This window comes from Apium graveolens, chromosome 9 (assembly GCF_009905375.1).
Source record: "Apium graveolens cultivar Ventura chromosome 9, ASM990537v1, whole genome shotgun sequence".
In the NCBI taxonomy this organism is placed as follows: domain Eukaryota; kingdom Viridiplantae; phylum Streptophyta; class Magnoliopsida; order Apiales; family Apiaceae; genus Apium; species Apium graveolens.
This window is the reverse complement of record NC_133655.1, coordinates 89565853-89586248: the sequence shown is the minus strand read 5'-3', so window position 1 is coordinate 89586248 and position 20396 is coordinate 89565853. Positions and strand designations below refer to the sequence as shown.

Here is a 20396-nt window from a genome sequence, read left to right as displayed (position 1 = left end):
GTGTTGTAAACTATATGGTACTAAGACTGGCCATCTTATATACTTGTATGGTTGCTCTCAGTCATATTCATATCTTCTTCACCTTTCCTTCCTTTATAAATAATTCCTTAATTTCGAAATTCCATTAGATATTCCATGACAATGAATTAATCAGTAACCTCTGTAGTTAGACAGTCCTAGTTATAGAAGGCAAATAAAAGTTGACTGTCCAGAGGAATAAAGACTCTATATCAGGTTGTTATTTCAGAAATGAAGATAGCAAAGAGGATTCAAGATTGCATCCTAAGAAAGGTTAATTCAGTGGTTAGCAAGTCACTTTTAGGTGATAGGAAATCGCCTTTGGAGGAATGGTTGGTTGAAACTCGGACTAGGGTGCCAGTAGGATCTAGAATTCCTTAAATTTGACTCATCTTATTAGTTTGCCTATGTAGCTTGTGGCGGATATAGCCAGCCCAATTTTGTTGTGTATCGGATTAGTTTAGCTGTGGTATTGAGAAGTTATACTATGATGTTTAGTATCTTTATATTCCAGTTTTCCTGCACTATTGTTGATTCCACTACTGTCATTGTTGTTATTGTTGTGAATGTTGTTAATCTGGATATCTTTTATAAATGGACCATGATAATAAAGACATGGGTATTTTGATTGGGCAGTATTTTCCTGATACAGGTGCACCGTTTAAAGAGTGATATTTTCTATCATACATTCTCGTTATGTTTTTGAATAAATCCACTATTATATTTCAGGAAAATGCCACCCAAGAAAACTACCCAGTCTAAAGGAAATAGTAGTATTTTTGCCGAGGGTCTAGCTATAAACAAAATTCTAGATTTGTTGCGCCAGCAGCAACAACAATCAAGGAGTGAACCATACCGTTAATTTTAAATCCTTCCAAAATGTTAAACCTCCTGATTTTAAGGGTGAGCCTGATCCAGTAGCTTCTGGAGCATGGTAAAAGAAATGGAGAAAGCTTTCAACCTCATCCAAGTAAGTGATAATCTTAAGACCGATTATGCAAGCTATTTCTTGAAAGCAAGATAATAAGTTCTTTTAATCATGCGAACAAAGGAATTAGTTAGGCAACTGCAAGAATTATTGGATATGGGAGTGATCGGACCGGATGTATCCCCGTGGGATGCACCAATAATATTTGTAAAGAGAAGGATGGGAGTATGAGATTATGTATCGATATCAGGAGTTAAATAAGTTGACCATCAAGAATAAGTATCATCTACCCAGGATTGATGATTTATCTGTCCAGCTTAAAGGAGTGTGTTGTCTCTCGAATATTGACTTAAGATCAAGCTATCATCAGTTGAATATTAAGCTTGAAGACATATTAAAGACTGCATTCAGAACCAAATATGGACATTACGAGTTTCAAATGATGCCATTGGATTAACAAACACATCAGTCGCCTTATAGGTTTAATGAACAGAGTATGTAAGGAGTACTTGGATAAGTTATAATTGTATTTATTGATAACATCCTCATCCACTCAAGGACTAAGGAAGACCAGACCGAACACCTGGAGATTTCCCTATGTAGGTTGGGAAAGCAGCAAATGTATACCAAGTTGATTGTTACCACCTTTAGAGATTCCACAGTAAAAATGGGAAGAAATTGTAATAGATTTTGTAGTAGGATTACAAAGGAATAAATCAAATCGTGATGCTAATTGGGTGATTATTGATAGATTGACGAAGTCTGCACATTTCCTCCCTATCAATGAAAAGTATTCTTTGGATAAGTTAGTGAAGTTGTATTTGGATGAAATTCCAGGATTGTTACAGCACTAAGTTGAAAATGAGCACCGTCTATCATCCCCAGACAGACGGTCAAAATGAAAGGACGACACAGATAATAGAAGACATGTTGGGGGTTTGTGCTTTGGATATTAAAGGAAACTGGGATGATCACCTGTTGTTGATTGAGTTTTCCTACAATAATAGTTATCATGCCAGTATAGGAATGCCACCCTACGAAGCCTTGTATGGACGTAAGTGTAGGTCCCCACTTTATTGGGATGAAATGGGAGAAAAGAAGTTGTTAGGTCCTGAGTTAGTTCAGTAAACCAAGGACACAGTGGTGTTGATTCGGAAAAGATTAAAAGCAGCTCATGATAGACAGAGAAAGAACGCGGACTTGCATCAAAAGGATATGGATATAGAAATAGGATCGTTGATATTGTTGAAAGTATCACCTTGTAAAGGATTGGTTAGATTTGGAAAGAAAGGCAAGATGAGTCCTAGGTATATCGGACCATTCGAGGTATTGAAAAAGGTGGGTAAAGTTTCCTATGAGTTGGCGTTGCCGTCGCAGCTGCAGCATATCCATAACGTGTTCCACCTATCTATACTGAAGCGGAATATTCCTGATTTGAACCAAGTCATTAAGTATGAGCCGATCGAGTTTCAGCCAGATTTGTCCTACGTCGAGCGGCCAATCCACATCCTAGATCGTAAAGAGCGAGTCCTTAGGAATGAGTCAATTTCTATAGTTAAAGTACTTTGGAGAAACCTTCGACTGTAAGAGTCCACTTGGGAGTTAGAGTCATATATGCTCGACAAATATCCTCACTTGTTTAATTAGTTAAAATTCTGAGGATATAATTTTTTAAAGGGAAGGATATAACGACTCGTATTTCTGTATTATTAAAAGTGTAATTATTTACTAATTAAATAAATAAAAAATGTGTATTGGTTCTGTCAGCTGTGTGTTGCCCTTACTATTATCTGTGTGTGACTTATTGGTGTTCGAGGATTATTTGTATAATTAATTATTGAGCAGTATTATTTTATTTTGACTTTTAAAAATGGTTTTATTGAAGAATTATTTTCATAAATATTGGATTTGTCTCTAAAAGTATTTTTATGGTTTTGTAATTTCAACAATCATTTTTGGGAATTTATAAAATTTGGAAAACAATATTTCACCAATTATTTACTCCTAAATAATTTTCTAATTATATTAAAGTGTAAAATTGATATTAAATTCCCAAAGGTTTCAAAAATCATGAAACTCATATTTTATTAGCTTTGGAATATTTTGAGAATTTTAAAATTATTTTGGAAATTTTTCGAATTATATTCACTCGCACGATTGTTTGTTAAATCATAAAATGCGGGTCTGAGTTGCGATTTAAAAATACTTTAAAAATTATAAAAAAAAATTATTTTATTAATTTTTGAATATTTGTGAAATTTTAATATTTATTCAGAATTATTTAAAGTTGTTTTTATCTTTTAAATTATATCGTTATATCGTGTTTAACGGAACAAAAATCGTGCTCCAGGACAAGAAGAGACACGTGGAAATTATACATAAAACCCCCAGATACATATCAAGTGTTGATGCCCTCGGTGGATACGTGTAAAATTCCAGAAATTATGAATTCTAATTATATTATTACATTTTCTTTATCTTTATACTCTCAATTCCTCTAATCTCTCAATCTCTTTGTTCTCTCGATCTAACTCTCTCTCGAATCTCTCGTTCTCTTCCGTCTCTTTCTCCTTCATTCCCTTTCTCTCCCCGTTTTCTTCCTTGTTTCTCTGTTCGCTTCACCCCGCATTTTCCGGTGAGTTCCGGCCATTTGTTTTGGTTGCTTGCTTCGACTGAGTTCGGCTTTTGCAGATATATATATATATATACACACACACGTACGGTTATGTGTGTATATGTGTGGTTCAGTGAGGCTGTTGTGCTACCGCTTTCCGGTCGCCACCCTTCTCGGTTTCCGGCGAGATGGTTGTGTGTGTTTTGAGTGTTTGTGCGCGTATGCGCGCGTGTGTGTCATGTGTTGGATTGTTGTCTGTTGCCTTGTTCGATTAATTCTGATTTAAAATTTTAATGTTTGCAGGAATATTTCGAGTAATATTCGTGAAATTAAAATATATTTCGTGCGAGAAAGATTCCATTATCGGTAGAATTTATTTGGAAACCCGAATATTATCGGGCACCAATAAATTTTGTCGTCGTCATCGACAATGAGCCTCGACGAGTCGATTGTGGACCGTGATGATTTATTTTGAATTATACATTTATAAAAATATTATTTAGTTTATAAAAATATTTTCGAAACAAAAATAGTTATTTATTATATCGAATTTGGATTGTGAAATTGTGGTTATTGGTTGTCTTGCATCGATTATATTTTGAAGGGAAGTCCGATAAATAGAGGAAACACTGCCCGATTTTTGAGAAATTAATTTTGAAAATTCGGGAACGTAACCTATAATTATCAAGAATGCCCGTCGAGCGTATATACTTATATAATTCTAATAAATATTTTATGAACCCTAGTTGTTATGTGTATTATAGTGATACGTATAATTACGAGTTGTGAGTTTATATCATTCGGGTAAAGTTGTTAGCGAGGATATGTCAAGCATAGATGGTCGTTTAACATAGGGTATTTCGATTATGTAGGTTCTAGTCGGAAGACCCGAGAGTTGACGTCGGACTAAAGATAGCCTAGTGGTCAGCCGACAAGCTCAGCAAGGTTCCAATCGAAGGACCTGAGTGTTGAAGTCGAATCCAGGATAATCGAATATTTAGATAACAAAGCCCGAGCATCCAAGTCGGTGGAAAGTCAACCAGTAATAGTTGTAAAGCTCTGCAAGGCAAGTACCCCTGAACAAATCTTTTATGATTTAGTAATATATGAATAACTGTTGATTTAAATTGCGTAGTGGAACAGAACATTTTAAGTTACGTATCCCCTGTATTTGAAAAAATTGTTTAAAATTATGTTTTGGGGAAAAGTAACTTCTGAAAATGCTTATCTCTAAATTGTGAATAAAATTGGAAAGATTTTGGAAAATGTGTTATGATAGACTTGTTTTAAAAAGAGATAAATAAAAGTGGTTTTGAAAACTGGATAAAACGGATCAGATATTGGGTGGTTGCGTAAGAGGCCCGTAACGGCCCAACAGGTTTGCGTAAGTGGCTAAGTTGGTTGTGCGCCCTATTTGAACCTCCTAGTCTAGCATGACAGAGACCTAGCTAGTCTCTGAGTTCCGGACCAGGTTTGTGGTGGGATAGATTGATCATCTGTCCCTATGATTCGTTCAATATATATCTATTTTTGGTTTTATAGTTCCTGTAAACGGAACAGATGGTTTTGTGGTTTCTGTAATGGAACTGTGGATTTGGAAAGGAAAATAGCATGCTAAAATTGGACTCTGGTATTCACACATAACACACGGCTGATGTTATGTTTTACAGAGCATGATAGTTGTTGATATCCAGTTTATACCAATTTTACAGTTTTCATAAATGATTTATGATTTCTGTTCCTATAACTATTTTTCATAAACCGTTTTACTCGTTATTCATATATTGTACTGCTGAGCAATTGATTGTTCATCCTTGCAAAATTATATATATATATATATATATATATATATATATATATATTGCAGATGCCTAGGAGACCTTTCCGTTGTAATCTGGCCAGAGTTCCAGTTCCTCCCGTATCAAGCTCCTCTGATGTAGTTTTGTCAGATCGGAAGTGGTCTGTTGAGTTGCTATATTAAGTTAGTTGGGTCAGGCTTGTTAAAGAAGTTGGTTATAATAGTTATCTAACCTAATTCATACTTAAACTTAGAAAATATTTTAGGGAAGAAGGGGGTCGTGTTTATGTGTTAATAATGAGTTGGGTTGTATTATGTTTGATATTATTGTTATTCGTGACGTCAACTCATGACCCCGGGGTCTAGGCCGTCACATGTAAAGTGCGATAAATTAAACGTGCTTGGTTATGGCTTCATCCTATGTGATCTTCATCAAGCTAATGAAAAAGATTTAGGTCAATCTAAGGTGGAAAATAAATACAGGCTAACTATTACATGTCTTCTTTCTTGTATTGCTTCCTTGGATGGCCTCCATGTGGGATTACCCTTCCTTGATCTTCAAATCCATTAGTTTTGTTCAGACGCTTGATTCCCTATCGAATAGGGTATTCGCTTGCAAAAATCGGACACCAGACCCAGATTTCAGAGAATTTGCGACATCTGATTCAGAATCTGTATCTAATATGATTCTCATAACAAGAACAAATATAAATCATGTATATATTAGTATACATATAGATTATATAATCATCATATGATTATACAACTCACATGAATATCGTATATTCAAACCATACATATCTAAACATATTATATCAACATCAAAGCATGGCAAATCACGTACATGCTTGTATATCAAAAACGGTTAAACAGATAAACGAATTAAACACTTTCGCAAGTAGCTCTGATGCCATTTAAGGGTTTCGAGCACATAAAAGCAACGAAAACGATGTAAAATAAAATTAAAACCAGAATAAAATCGAAACCCTATGCAGGATCCATGCGAAAATAGATATGTAATTCGTAGTAAGCATCTTTACCTTAAAGAAGTCTTAAGAGTTCATTAATGGAGAATTAATGGAGTTCAAACCTTGTAGAATCATCATGTATCCCGCTCTCGCGATCTACGCTCTACGGTATCCACAAGAACGTTTTTTCTTGAAGGATTGATGTGTACTAGAACCCGAAAACTTCATCTCTACCTTTCTTCCTCATTCTCCTTGAACGGATAGGGTTTTGTAAAACCATGTATCATTTTTATATAAATCATGCCTCAAAGAGTTTATATAGAGAGGAGAATGAGTTTTTTAATTATAATCTAATTATAATTAATACTAATCTGAAATCCCAATTTATTATTTATTTAAGTCACACTTAATTAATTAATGACTTATTTCAGAATTAGTTTAAGTAATTTTTCTATTTTATTTAAGTAATTAATTAAGTCATACTTAATTAATATCATAAATAAAATAAATTACATATTAAATTTAAATTCATGAATTAAACTATTTTTCCTTCAAGCGTTCTTTGTGTGTGACCATGTAGGTTATTATTACGTGGGCAATAATTTATAATGAGTGGCATCTAGTCATAATAATTAAATTGGTGATTCAATTAAACCTTTCTTGATATTATACAATGCAATATAATTCCTTTAACCAAATATTATAGATTAAACTAGAGACATGTAATGTGTCATCCTCATCATAGTTTAATCCAAGTTTCTTTGATCAATGAGTAGACTATCATATCAAATCAACATTCGAGCGTGGACATGCATTTCATAGTCTAGCTCACACAAGAGGCCAATAATATCAGTACTAAAATAGGAGGGTTAAATCTCATTTTGATCATTCATATTTCTCATACGATTTATAATATACCCAATTTCTACTTTTATCATTATCCGATCAAGGATAACTTTTAATGTAATCAAAGTATATTAATTCTCGTATAGAAATATATGACTTCAGGTCTAAGGACCATTACATCATTACCATAGTTAGAATAACTTATGACACTATAAACATGTAATATCTCATAACGTGTCAATCCAACACCATTTATCTAATATATGTGCCTATGTTTTGACTTTAGTATCACCATACCTATGATCAATGAGATGTGATCATCAGTCAACAAATATACTAGTCTTAATGCATTATTACTGTCCCCTATAATAATAACCGACTAGGGACCTTCAGGAATATTGATACTATTCTCATAATCTCACACTACACCATATATGGCCTATCGCAATCCATCCCCTAAAGAATGTTACCAAATATGTTAAATTAGATATGATACTTATGAGCTAATTTAACATTGTGTATTTTATGTTACCTTAGCCAAAAATGTAATGTTACATTAAGTAGAAAGTGTGACAGTTTGCAATATTCTTTTCAAAGTGTTACCTTAGAGTATTAAAACAAAAATATAATTTTTGAGATAAAATTTTAATATTAATTTATTTTTCAAGAATCTAAGGTAATTTACTACTTAAATACACAAGATACATGATAAAATAAGAATTTTATACATAATAAAATTAAATGAAATAATAACATAAATTAAAAAATATAAAATAGTAATTTTAAAAGTAATAAAAAAATAATCCAAATTCCTCTCGTATTAATATGAGCAATGATATAAAAGTTTTAAAAATAAAGATGTTAAAAATGTAAATATACAAATTTGTATGATAATAAAGTACATATAGTTAACTATATTTTTTCTAAAATAATTACTTTAAGATATATTACAATAATTGGTGTATTTGACTCAGACGTATGGTAAATTTTGGGTTGGAGCGGGCAACTTTTAGGGTTAATGCCGCCCAAATTTTCAGACGGTTTAAAATTTTGATACAAGATCTCTCAATCCACTTTATCTTACTCAGTACACAAACTCAAGAGACTTCTAGTTTCATCATTTTCACTCTCTCTACTCTCTTTTTCATATGTTAATCTCTCCCACTAATCAGTCTTTCTACCACTCTAACTCTCCCTCAAACCACTTTTACTCTCTAGTACGTAATTACGATTTAAATTTCTAGTTAGGGTTCAATTGATTTACAGGTCAAATTAGGGATCAATCGATTTGAGGGGTGAAGACTTTGTGGTTTCGGTTCTTTATTTTGTTTATGTTTATATTCTGTTAAACCTCATCTAATCTCTTTCTCTTTTTTAATTTCAGGTGTTCTTCAAATTAGGGCTTTAAATTTTCAAGCTTGATTTAAGGTTATTTGTCTACACTGGAATTGATTTCCAGAAAGAGCAAGCTGCTTCTACTGAAGACATTCGTCCCGGTGTTACTGTTAGTTTACACTGCATGCACATTACTCATGGTCTCTATTTGGGTGCTACCTTTTAGTTTTTTGTTTACTAATTTTGTTAATGATCGTAATTTAACAAGTATATATTATATTGACCGTTCAGAAAGCATGTAAGTAGATGTTTTACACCTGAAATTTGTCAGCTGCTACTGTGACCGTTCACTTTGCAGCTCAGGTTTTACATCTGTTTCAATTGTTCGAATAAAAAGACAAAGTTGGGTTCAGTTGCAGACTTGCAGGGAACTCTTTGAGCAATAACAAAATATTTGTAGTATGTTTCACTAAGTTTTAGGTTAAAATTTGTAGTCTGAATCAGAACACAAGCATACTTTTTCCGTCGACTAGTAATTCATTCTGATATCAATGGCTACTCTGGGGGGATGATTTAACGTACCTTTCTCAGGATCTACAAATATATATTATACTACTATATCAAGAAGTTTAATCAGTGTTCGTGCTTTTCACAGAACCTCTTATTCATACCCTGTTTTGCAGTTATCCGGTAATCATGTTTCATCTTTGTACTAATGCCTCATATACTATCTGCTCTTGCTAATGTTTGCTTTACTTTATTAATTTGCTAATTATTTATTTTCGATACTTTTTGCTAATACATATATTAACTTAATAGTTGCTTCATATGCAACTTGTTGTTTGTACTTATTTCTATGTTGAAAACTCTGAGTAGTTAGAAATGGTTCATTTTATCAAACTTTGATGTAAAATGCAGAAAAAGGTTAAGCAGCAAGTTGATAATGACACCACCAAACTAGCACATATGGTATGCTCCCTGAGCAATCGTGATAAGTGCATGGCTTGTGAAAGTTACTATGGATACTTCCATGCTAAAGGTAAAGAGATACCACATTCTTCTCGCATATTAAATTAGTTCATCTGAGTGTTTATAGTTATTATTTTGATGTAAAATGCAGGTTAATGTTAAGCAGCAAGATGATGATGATGATACCAGCAAACTAACATAGATGGTATGCTCCCTGAGGAATCGTGATGAGTGCATGGCTGCCTTCCATTTTGTTTAAGTAGTTTAGCTTAGTTCTTTTGTGATTGGTAATCAGTTTTGTTGGTTTGTATAAATTGTATTGTTGCGTTAATGATTTGGTATTTTGGGATTATATATATTCCAACAGTACATTTTTATTTTTTTCTGGTTAATTATTATATTAGATTTTATAAAGTGATACAAGTGGTTGTATAAATGTTTCACTAGCTTATATACAAATATTATAGCAGCTCCTAAATTGTTACCCTATGAATAAAAATGATACTACCAAAAAGTGGGACCCATATGCCACATCATCATGCCATGTCAACACAACATCATGCCATATCACAGTAAATTAAGAATTAATAAATTATAAACTATAAAACGAATAATTTATAGAACATAAATATTAATAATCCAAATGTCTTCAACTAAAACATCATAGTGTTGTCTCTAGGGCACAAACACTAACAGTATGATCAGCTCACTCTTTTACTCACATGCAAATAGACAACATGTAATGTTCTCAAAATGCCAATGTGCAAGGTTCGAAGTGGATCCTACAGAATTCTATCTTATGGCTATTAAAAAGATTTTCAGATGTCTTAAGGGACTACCAAATCTTGGAATATAGTACCCTAAAGTTATTGTACTTTAAATGTTTGGCTATACAGATATAGATTACACAGGCTTTAAGAAAGACATGAGAAGCATCTCTGGAAACTGTCAACTTGTGTGACATGAGAAGCACCTCGAGAAGCTATCAACTCCGTCGAAGAAGATTGATTACTTGTTACGATAAGAAATAAATTCAACTCCAACAACTCTGTGGAACACTCTATGATAATGCACCTTGACACCGGGTATCATTTTTTTCGAGAGCATGTCTTTCAGTCAAAGTGTTACTTGCAGAAATGTTTACTAAATCACTTGATAAAATTAATTTTTCAAGACTGGTTTAAAAAATTGGGATACTACTTATTTCATATTATTTGGAAATCCCATTTGCAAGAAATTCTTTAAAATAAGTTCACATTTATTAAATCTTCAATATTTAAAGGCCTTCTGCATTTATCACTTATCCAGCACCTTGTACTTAGCACCACTATCTCAATTATCATGATTATAATGCCATATACATTTGTGGTAATTAATTCTTTTAGTGTTAAGTTTGAATATTACTTTAATTGATTTAAATTATGATGGTAGACTAATCTATGCCATATCAGTCTCATAATTTAAATTACATTAAAATAATATACAACATAGTTATTTGTATCATGTGCGAATAATTGTGACACTTTTAGTATAATTGATATTATTTAAAATTAATTTTCTAAGTAATCAATGCTTATTTCTAAAATCACTAATACTGGAAGTTGAAGTATTTTCTAAGGTATGTGTATAAAATTTTTAATATTTTATATGCTTAAGAAGTATTTCTAAAATATTATTTATCTAGAAAGTAATTGACATGCGTATAATTCATATATTCTATTGGTAATTATTCAAGGATAATTATAGATCTTTAAGTGCTAATATATAACTAATGGATATTTAGTATTTTTATATTTACTTATTTATTGTTTATGCTAATTAGTTTGAATTATGGAAATTGAAACAATTCAATAATTTTATTTACTCCATAATTCAAATTAACTTTAAATAAATAAGCAGCATGATTAACTATTACTAAATATGTTAACAATTGATATCTAGGATATTGATTGTAACTAAATTGTTATAAATTCATTATGAGAGTTTCATTCTAGTTAATTTAGAAATCTTATATCTCTATAATTTATTGAAATTAAAATCATGATTGTAGCATGATTAGTTGGATTCTAATATTTTGACATATATAAGTTAATTATATTTAATTAAGATTTTAATTACAAACTAATTATGAAATATTGGTAATTGTGACATTACTTAAAACTCAATAATACCATTTACAAACTAATTATGAAATATTGGTAATTGTGACATTACTTAAAACTCAATAATACCATCACATTCAAGTTTACCTGAACATTGATTTGTGCTCCCAACATTAATAATGATTGTCCTTACAACGAAACCATATACAATGAAGATATATTATATTAATTAACTAATTATTTTCCTAATTCGATGAAAAGAAATGCAAATAAAGTCACCACTAATATGTATTAGTTGGATTATAATATTTTGACATACATAAGTTAATGATATTTAATTAAGATTTTAACTACGAACTAATTGTGAAATATTAATAATTGTAACATTACTTAAAACTCCCGTAAGTAATCAATATTTATCCTGATTCACTTATACTACTATAAAAAAATGTGAAAACTCTTTTAAGTACAACTATGGTTCATGTGTTTGATGTTTTATTAAAAATAACCACATGTTGTTCACTTAGAATAATTTTTATACTTATTTGCAAATTTCTTAACACTTTCATAATTGATGCTCACCTTGAATGTGAAACTTAATTTAGCATACGATTATTATAATATTCATTTAGCTAACTTTTTGGCAACATAAAACCCTTAACAAATAATTAGACTTTTGACTTTTGGGAATATCGAATTGTCTTAAGTACCAAAATATGCATTGTGTGTGGATGTTGCGGTCTACGGTATACATATTAATTTGCATTGTGCATTGTGCATTGGTGACTTTATTTGCATTTCAATTTCATCGAATTGGGAAAATAATTAGTTAATTAACATAATACATCTTAATTGTATATAGTTTCGTTATGACAGCCTTTATTGATGTTGGCAGCACAAATCAATGTTCATGTGAACTTGAATGTGATGGTATTATTGTATGATGGACCTCGGCTGAGACTCGGCTGAGAAGTTCCTATTTGCATATTATTTCTCTATGTATTCAATTTTGTGCTTTTAAAATAATGAAGCATCTTAATGTAGCTATGGTGTGGTATTGGCTGCTCTTTATAAGTTACAGATTCGCAAATGCCGGACTATAAATTTGTAATATCTCTAATAAACGTGAATGTGTCACCTAACCTACTATTATATCTACATCTATATAAATTTTTATTATAATTCTAGTACCTCCAAATTACATGCGGTCCTCGGTTCATTTCATTACTGTAGTTACTTTCATACGATAGTTTTTTCGCTCATCCAGATGCAGTAATAGTACTATTATATGCAACGACATTTTGTACGTCAAACCATAGCCCAAGTATATCTCAAATTCATGCATCAGAGTTGGCTATAATTCATGTCTGGAATGAACTTATTTTAGGTTGATAACTTACTTTACAAGTGGTGTATCTTTTCCTAGTCATATCGGAATCTGTAAAACGGACTTGATCTATTTTATCTTAGGGTCGAGCTACTGGTTTTTCGCTAAAGGATACTCCCTCCGTCCCTCCCATTTTTTTGGGCACCGAGATTATTTGAATAATGACAAAGTACTGGAAAAAAATTAAAAAAGTGAGTAAAGTAGTGGGGCTCATTAATATTATATATATAAAGCGGGTATAGTTGAGAGAAATAGTGGATATAATTACTTTTTATATTATAAAAATTTTACTATTTTTGGAAATTTTTGAAATGTAAACAATTTGAAGGGAAATCCCAAAAAATAAAGTATAAACAAATGGGAGGGACGGATGGAGTATTTCATAAGCGACTTGTTTTTTTTTACCTTACAATTTTTATGTCTGATATTGGTGACTACTTTTGTTAACTATGTGATAAAAGTGTCCCGATATTAAAACTCCATAATCAAGGATCATCATCCTTATATTTAAACTAGTCAATGTTCCCGCTACGCTAAGACATATTTAAAATAGTAACGTTAATATGGTGAATGAATATAAAAATAGAATAAATTTAAAATAGTGATCAATTGAATATTATTTGAAAAATAATTTTGAAGTTATTAAAGAAATCTAATAAATAAATGAATTAGCCATTGGCGAAGTAACCAAATGAATATTGGTTGAATATTTGTTGTTACTTGATTGGAAAAGGTTGAAATTGAATAAATAGAGGATACAAACCTTTTATACAATCTTTTGTATGATAATGACCAATTGGGTTAAGATATAACTTTTTATCCAATGGAACTTATTTATTAACAATGTATATGACGCGGTCAAGAAATTACATCCAATATTCAATAAATAATATAAATTTATAATAAAAGGTAATATAATATTTTTGAGCCCACGGTCAGGGTTGCTGATAGGGAAAAATAAATCCTGATTGTGTAAATTAAATATTACATTAATTATACATGATTTGGGCTACTAGGCCCAATAAGAAGATGTATGACATTCAGACCAAAAAGGTTAACACACTGATCAAGCCTGATGGACCAGATCAGACCTGATGGAACACAGAAGGCCCAAAAACCCTGAATAGTAATTAATTTCGTAATTAATTCATAAGGGAAAAATCAGCTATTGAGAAGAGTCACAATAAGGACATAAATCCTTGCAGATTAGCCTCTAAGGGACCTAGAAGGATAAGGAATCAGTTTCCTACTATTTAGGACTCCAAAGTCCATTCTAATTCTGAGACTTGGCTACCAAGTCTCCTATACCAAGTCCAATTCAAGGACCACCAACATCTATATAAGGGGTCTCACCCCACAAATCAGAACTACGTTTTTTGACTTGATCTTTGGCAATCAGCAAGGTACGTAGGCATCTTGTTAAGGCATATTGAGTCACGAAACACAAGAGCAGTCAAATCGAGCCTCGAAGCTCACGTTCCTTAGTCATAAATACAGCAGTTATATACCTTAGTTTTTAATTCATAACATTTGGCGCCGTCTGTGGGAAAACACAACAACAATCATGGCGAGAACACGGAGAACAATTAGAGCTCTTGAGGAAGGAACACCATCGGGGACAACCCAAGGGATTTCGTCAACCGTGGAGGTACCTCCTCATTCAACTTATGCAGTCACCCAAGGAGAAGCCCAGATAGGGGTAACTGAACCTCAGCCACAAGGGACGATTCCCTCGGCTATTCAAGGTACGAATCCCCAAGTTCAACAACTACATGCACCTGTGAATTCTCGACCTATTAGATACGAGTATTCAACTGTTGTGACTACTAACCCCCCTTATGGGATGCCCCTTTACCCCGAGTTTGGAGGAAGTGGACATGTTGGACGGAGTGAAGCACGAGGGCGATCGCCCCCTACATACGAGAATTGGCTCCTATCCCTGAGGATCAGGAATTTTCTGGTCCTTACACTGAGAGAGACTCTGAATCTTCGGATGATGAAGTACCCCAACAAGGAGACGTGCTGGCAAAGAGCCGATGGCTGATGTAACCAACGTCCTAGAAGCACCCAACGGACGAATCCCCAAGAAGTGCAGGAAAGGATCAGGGCTCACGAGGCTGAGATTCAAAGGCTGAGGCGCGACTCGGAGGCGCACCAGACCACCAGACCCCCATTACCTCCTAGGGGGAGAAATCATCCTCCTATCATAGACCTGGATGGTCCAATAAAGAGAAAGGTTGTTGTCCCAAGGGCTGATCCAAGCAATCTTCTTCCCCTTGGAGATCCTGATGATCCTACTCCGCCCTTCACTGAAGAAATAATGAATGCCCATATCTCAAGGAAGTTCAAGATGCCAACTATCAAAGCTTATGATGGCACGGGAGTTCCCGCTAATCATGTTAGGACATTATCTAATGCACTGCTGTTGCAGCCCGTGAATGATGCTATTAAGTGTCGGGCATTTCCTCAAACCCTGTCGGGTATGGCTCAAAGGTGGTATAGTCGTTTGCCCCCAAACTCTATTGGGTCCTTCAGGGAGTTGAGTCATTCTTTTATTAAACAGTTCATCAGTGGGAGAGTGCATGAGAAAAGTTCAGCATCCTTAATGAGTATTGTGCAGGGAACAAAGGAATTCTTGAGAGACTACCTGAATCGTTTCACAAAGGAGGCTTTAAAAGTCCCGGACCTTGATGATAAGGTAGCCATGATAGCACTGCAACAGGGAACTAGGGATGAGTTTTTCACGATGTCATTGGACAAACGCCCCCTGAAAGCATGTTGCAGCTCCAAGGTAGGGCAGGGAAGTATATCAAGGTCGAAGAGAGTATGAGAAAAACAGTCGTGAGCAACGAGCCCGCTGATAAGTGGCATTTTATACCACTTAGAACGTCTTCAAATGGCTTAAATTGGTGTCTTGAAATCAAGTATTTTGTGTATTTGATGCGTTTTTCTAGTGTTTATGCATTTCAGGGTATTAGTTGCATTTCGGAGGAGGAATCATCAAGAATAAGCCTTGGCATGTGTTCACCATTGCGAGAGGAAAAGAACGGACAGATTACGGCGAAGAAACGGAGCAAACATGGAATTTTTCCAGAAGGGTCCTGCGCGCCCGCGCAGCAATGCTGAGCGGCCGCGCAGCAGCCTTGCGCGCCCGCGCAGAAATGCTGAGCAGCCGCGCAGGGTCGGGGGAAAAAGATATATTATTTTAGACTTCTACTTCTGTTTGGCTTCCAACTTCTATATAATCTGAGTTTTATGGGACTATTATATAAGTAGATTTGAGACGTTTTTCACAGAGTATTAAGAGGAGATTATGTTTTAGATTGTGTTTTGCAAGAAGCGAAGGAGATAAGGAAGAAGACCGATTTAGCACACAGTAACGAAGAGGAAGCATATATTCTTGTGATTCTTATTTCGTTGTAACGTTGGATGCTAGTTTTCTTGCTTTGACTTATTTACTCTTGTGACGTACTCTGTTTTAATATAATCAGTTTAGTTGTTATTTTCTTGTGTTTGTTTATCATGATTTCATATGAACCCATGATGGCGATAAGTTCTATTATGGGCTAATCGTGATCATGGGGTTGCAACGGATTTATTATGGAATTCTTTAGTTAATTGTTTAATACTTTAGTATGTGATGATTGCATGATATCTAGTATTGGTTGTGCGTATTCGTCTTATGTACGTCGCGAACATATAAGATAGGGTGTTAATCTCTTGTGAAGCGACGGTGGATCTTGAAATTTAGAACTTGCCATGCTAGCATAGGTTTATGTACGTTGTGCATGATTAGTGGGTAACTCTAACAGTTTTATTTGCCCTATGTAATCAAAAAGGGATAACTTGTGTTTAAATCGTTTTGTTGTCAATTTCTGTAGACATATAGGAACTCAACATAATTGATGACTATTCAACTTCTATCTTAATTGTGGATGTTTGGTAGAATGGTATTAGTACAATGAAAGTTGGCTTTTATCAGTTTCGTGTTATTCGATTAATATCATCACTGTCACATGCTAAAGGTAATAACAATGGCTATAGAAGGAAGTAATAATGAAGTTGTGATCTCATGAGTGTTTTATTTATTGATAAATTGAAGTATTAGTTAAGTGGTTAATTAAGTAGTTAATTATAGTTAATATTTAATCAACAATTTTAAGTGTTATTATCTTAACATTGAGAAGTAGTCATACATTGGTGAGTGAGTTAAATTAGACAATAAATTAGTCTGAGTCTCTGAGGGAATGAACTAGAAAGTATTCTATATTACTTGCGAACGCGTATACTTGCGTGAATATTAGTGCGTGATTTCGCCCTAACAAGTTTTTGGCGCCGCTGCCGGGGACTCGGCGTATTTGTTTAGTTTATGTACTTACCATCATTGGTCATTAGGACTCAGTGATTAGGACGTAGTAGTTAATTACTCTTTTCGGTTGTGTTTCAGGTACTTTAGCAAACGTTTATGCAAACTCGTTCTCGTGCTCGCAAGAGGACCTTAGATACAGCTGAGGAGAAAGACGAAGTTCTTGATACACCGGAGAAGTTAGATTTTGAGGATTCGGATTCAGGAACTGAGCAGAAAGAACCAGTAAACATGGGAGATCGTATTGTTCAAGCTGATCCAGCTCTTATGGATTTTTCTCGTCCTAAAATTGATGACATTCAGTCAAGCATCCTTCATCCGGCTATTCAAGCTAACACCTTTGAGATCAAGCCGGGCACTATTCAGATGGTGCAGAATTCTGTTTCTTTTGGAGGAGCGGCAACTGAAGACCCCAACATGCATATAAGGAATTTTGTCGAGATCTGCAGCACTTTTAAGTATAATGGCGTGACTGATGAGGCTATCAAGTTGAGGCTTTTCCCATTCTCACTGAGGGATAAAGCTAAAGACTGGTTACATTCTGAACCAGCTGGGTCAATCACTACGTGGCAAGATCTTGCGCAAAAGTTTCTGGTGAAGTTTTATCCAATGGCAAAGACTGCTGCTATGAGGAGTGCTCTTACTCAATTTGCGCAGCAACCTACAGAATCTATGTGCGAGGCTTGGGAACGCTACAAGGAAATGTTGAGAAAATGTCCACATCATGGAATGCCAGATTGGATGGTAATCACTGGTTTTTATAATGGTTTGGGGGCCCAATCTCGGCCCATGCTCGATGCAGCAGCTGGAGGCGCCTTATGGGCTAAAAGCTATACTGAGGCGTATAATCTTATCGAGACGATGGCTGCAAATGAGCATCAAAACCCAAATCAGAGGATGACGTCAGGCAAGGTAGCAGGTATTCTGGAAGTTGATGCAGCCACCGCTATTGCAGCCCAGCTCCAAGCGCTATCAATGAAGGTTGACTCTTTGGCTACGTATGGAGTTAATCAAATAGCTATGGTTTGTGAGCTTTGTGCAGGTTCTCATGCTACGGATCAGTGTTCTCTTGTCAACGAATCTGTTCAGTATGTGAATAATTATCAGCGACAACAGCAGCCTGTGCCAGCGACCTATCATCCTCACAACAGAAATCATCCAAATTTCAGCTGGGGGAATAATCAAAATGCTATTCAGCCAACATATCAGCAAGGAGTAAGTAAACAGTTTAACCCACCTGGATTCCAGCAACCACAGCAGTATGCTACATGGCAATCATATCCTCAACAGGGAAGTGCAGCTGCACCTACTAGTGCTGATTTTGAGGAACTTAAGTTGTTGTGCAAGAGTCAGGCGGTTTCTATCAAGACCTTGGAAAATCAAATCGGTCAATTAGCCAATGCAGTGCTCAATCGTCAACCTGGCACTCTTCCCAGTGACACAGAAGTACCAGGCAGGAAGGAAGCTAAAGAGCAAGTCAAGGCTATTACCTTAAGGTCTGGAAAAGTAGCTGACGCTGAAAAGGCAAAAGAAGTCGAAGCTGAAGTTAGAGATGAAGAATCTAAGCAAAAGGAGAAAGCGGTGGAACCAAGGAAGACTACTGTTGAACACACTCTGCCTGAGGCTAATACAGGGGAGAAACAGCTCTATCCTCCACCACCTTTTCCTAAGAGATTGCAGCAACAAAAGCTGGATAGACAGTTCGGGAAGTTTCTGGAGGTGTTCAAGAAACTTCACATCAATATACCTTTCGCTGAGGCTCTGGAACAAATGCCTAGTTATGCGAAGTTTATGAAGACTATTCTTTCAAGGAAGGTGAAACTGGATGACCTTGAAACCGTTGCTCTCACGGAAGAATGCAGCGCTGTTCTGCAGTAAAAGTTACCACCAAAACTGAAAGATCAAGGAAGCTTCACCATTCCTTGCACCATTGGCAATCTAACTTTTGACAAGTGCCTTTGTGATTTGGGAGCAAGCATTAATCTGATGCCGTTGTCGATCTTTAAAAAAGCTGGATCTGCCTGATCCAAAACCCACATACATGTCGCTACAATTGGCGGACCGTTCCATTACTTACCCAAGGGGCATAGTTGAGGATGTGCTCGTCAAGGTGGATAAGCTCTTCTTTCCTGCAGATTTTGTTATTCTGGATTTTGAGGAAGATAAGAAGATTCCCATAATCTTGGGGAGGCCTTTCTTGGCTACTGGCCGTACCTTGATAGATGTGCAAAAAGGGGAACTTACTATGCGGGTTCAAGATCAGGATGTGACCTTCAACGTATTCAAGGCAATGAAATTCCCTACAGAAGATGAGGAGTGCTTAAAAGTGGATGTGATTGATTCCGCAGTTACTTCGGAACTCGAGCACATGCTAATGTCTGATGCATTGGAAAAGGCCTTAGTGGGGGATTTTGACAGCGATGATGAAGATAGCAACGAGCAATTACAATATCTGAACGCTTCTCCATGGAAGCGAAAGCTCGACATACCATTTGAATCTCTTGGTACTTCTGACCTTAAGAATGCTGAAGGGAAGCTCAAACCATCAATAGAGGAAGCACCTACCTTGGAGCTTAAACCATTACCTGAACACTTGAGGTATGCTTTTTTAGGTGATTCATCTACGTTACCTGTTATTATTTCAGCTGACCTTTCAGGTAGTGAGGAAGACAAGCTCTTAAGGATTTTGAGAGAATTCAAATCGGCTATAGGATGGACCATAGCAGACATCAAGGGGATAAGTCCTTCATATTGTATGCATAAAATTCTGTTAGAGGAAGGTAGTAAGCCAACTGTGGAACAGCAGCGAAGACTGAATCCCATCATGAAGGAGGTGGTGAAGAAAGAAATTCTGAAATGGCTAGATGCAGGCATCATTTATCCTATTTCTGAAAGCTCGTGGGTGAGCCCCGTGCAATGTGTACCTAAGAAAGGAGGTATCACTGTGGTCGCAAATGAAAAGAATGAGCTCATCCCTACTCGAACAGTTACAGGATGGAGAGTATGCATGGATTATAGAAAATTGAACAAAGCCACAAGGAAGGATCACTTCCCTCTCCCATTCA

The 20396-nt window shown here is 35.0% G+C and overlaps 1 long non-coding RNA gene and 1 other non-coding gene across 2 annotated transcripts; one reads left to right on the top strand and one right to left on the bottom strand.

Moving 5' to 3' along the window:
- Positions 1–8192: 8192 nt before the first annotated feature.
- LOC141686629 (uncharacterized) lies at positions 8193–9856 on the top strand. The gene is made up of 4 exons (XR_012560757.1): positions 8193–8467; positions 8557–8600; positions 9426–9546; positions 9628–9856. It is a non-coding gene; the product is annotated as an uncharacterized LOC141686629 (long non-coding RNA).
- An 8099-nt stretch (positions 9857–17955) lies between these two features.
- Positions 17956–18062, bottom strand: LOC141687761 (small nucleolar RNA R71). The gene has a single exon (XR_012561245.1). It is a non-coding gene; the product is annotated as a small nucleolar RNA R71 (small nucleolar RNA).
- Positions 18063–20396: the final 2334 nt, after the last annotated feature.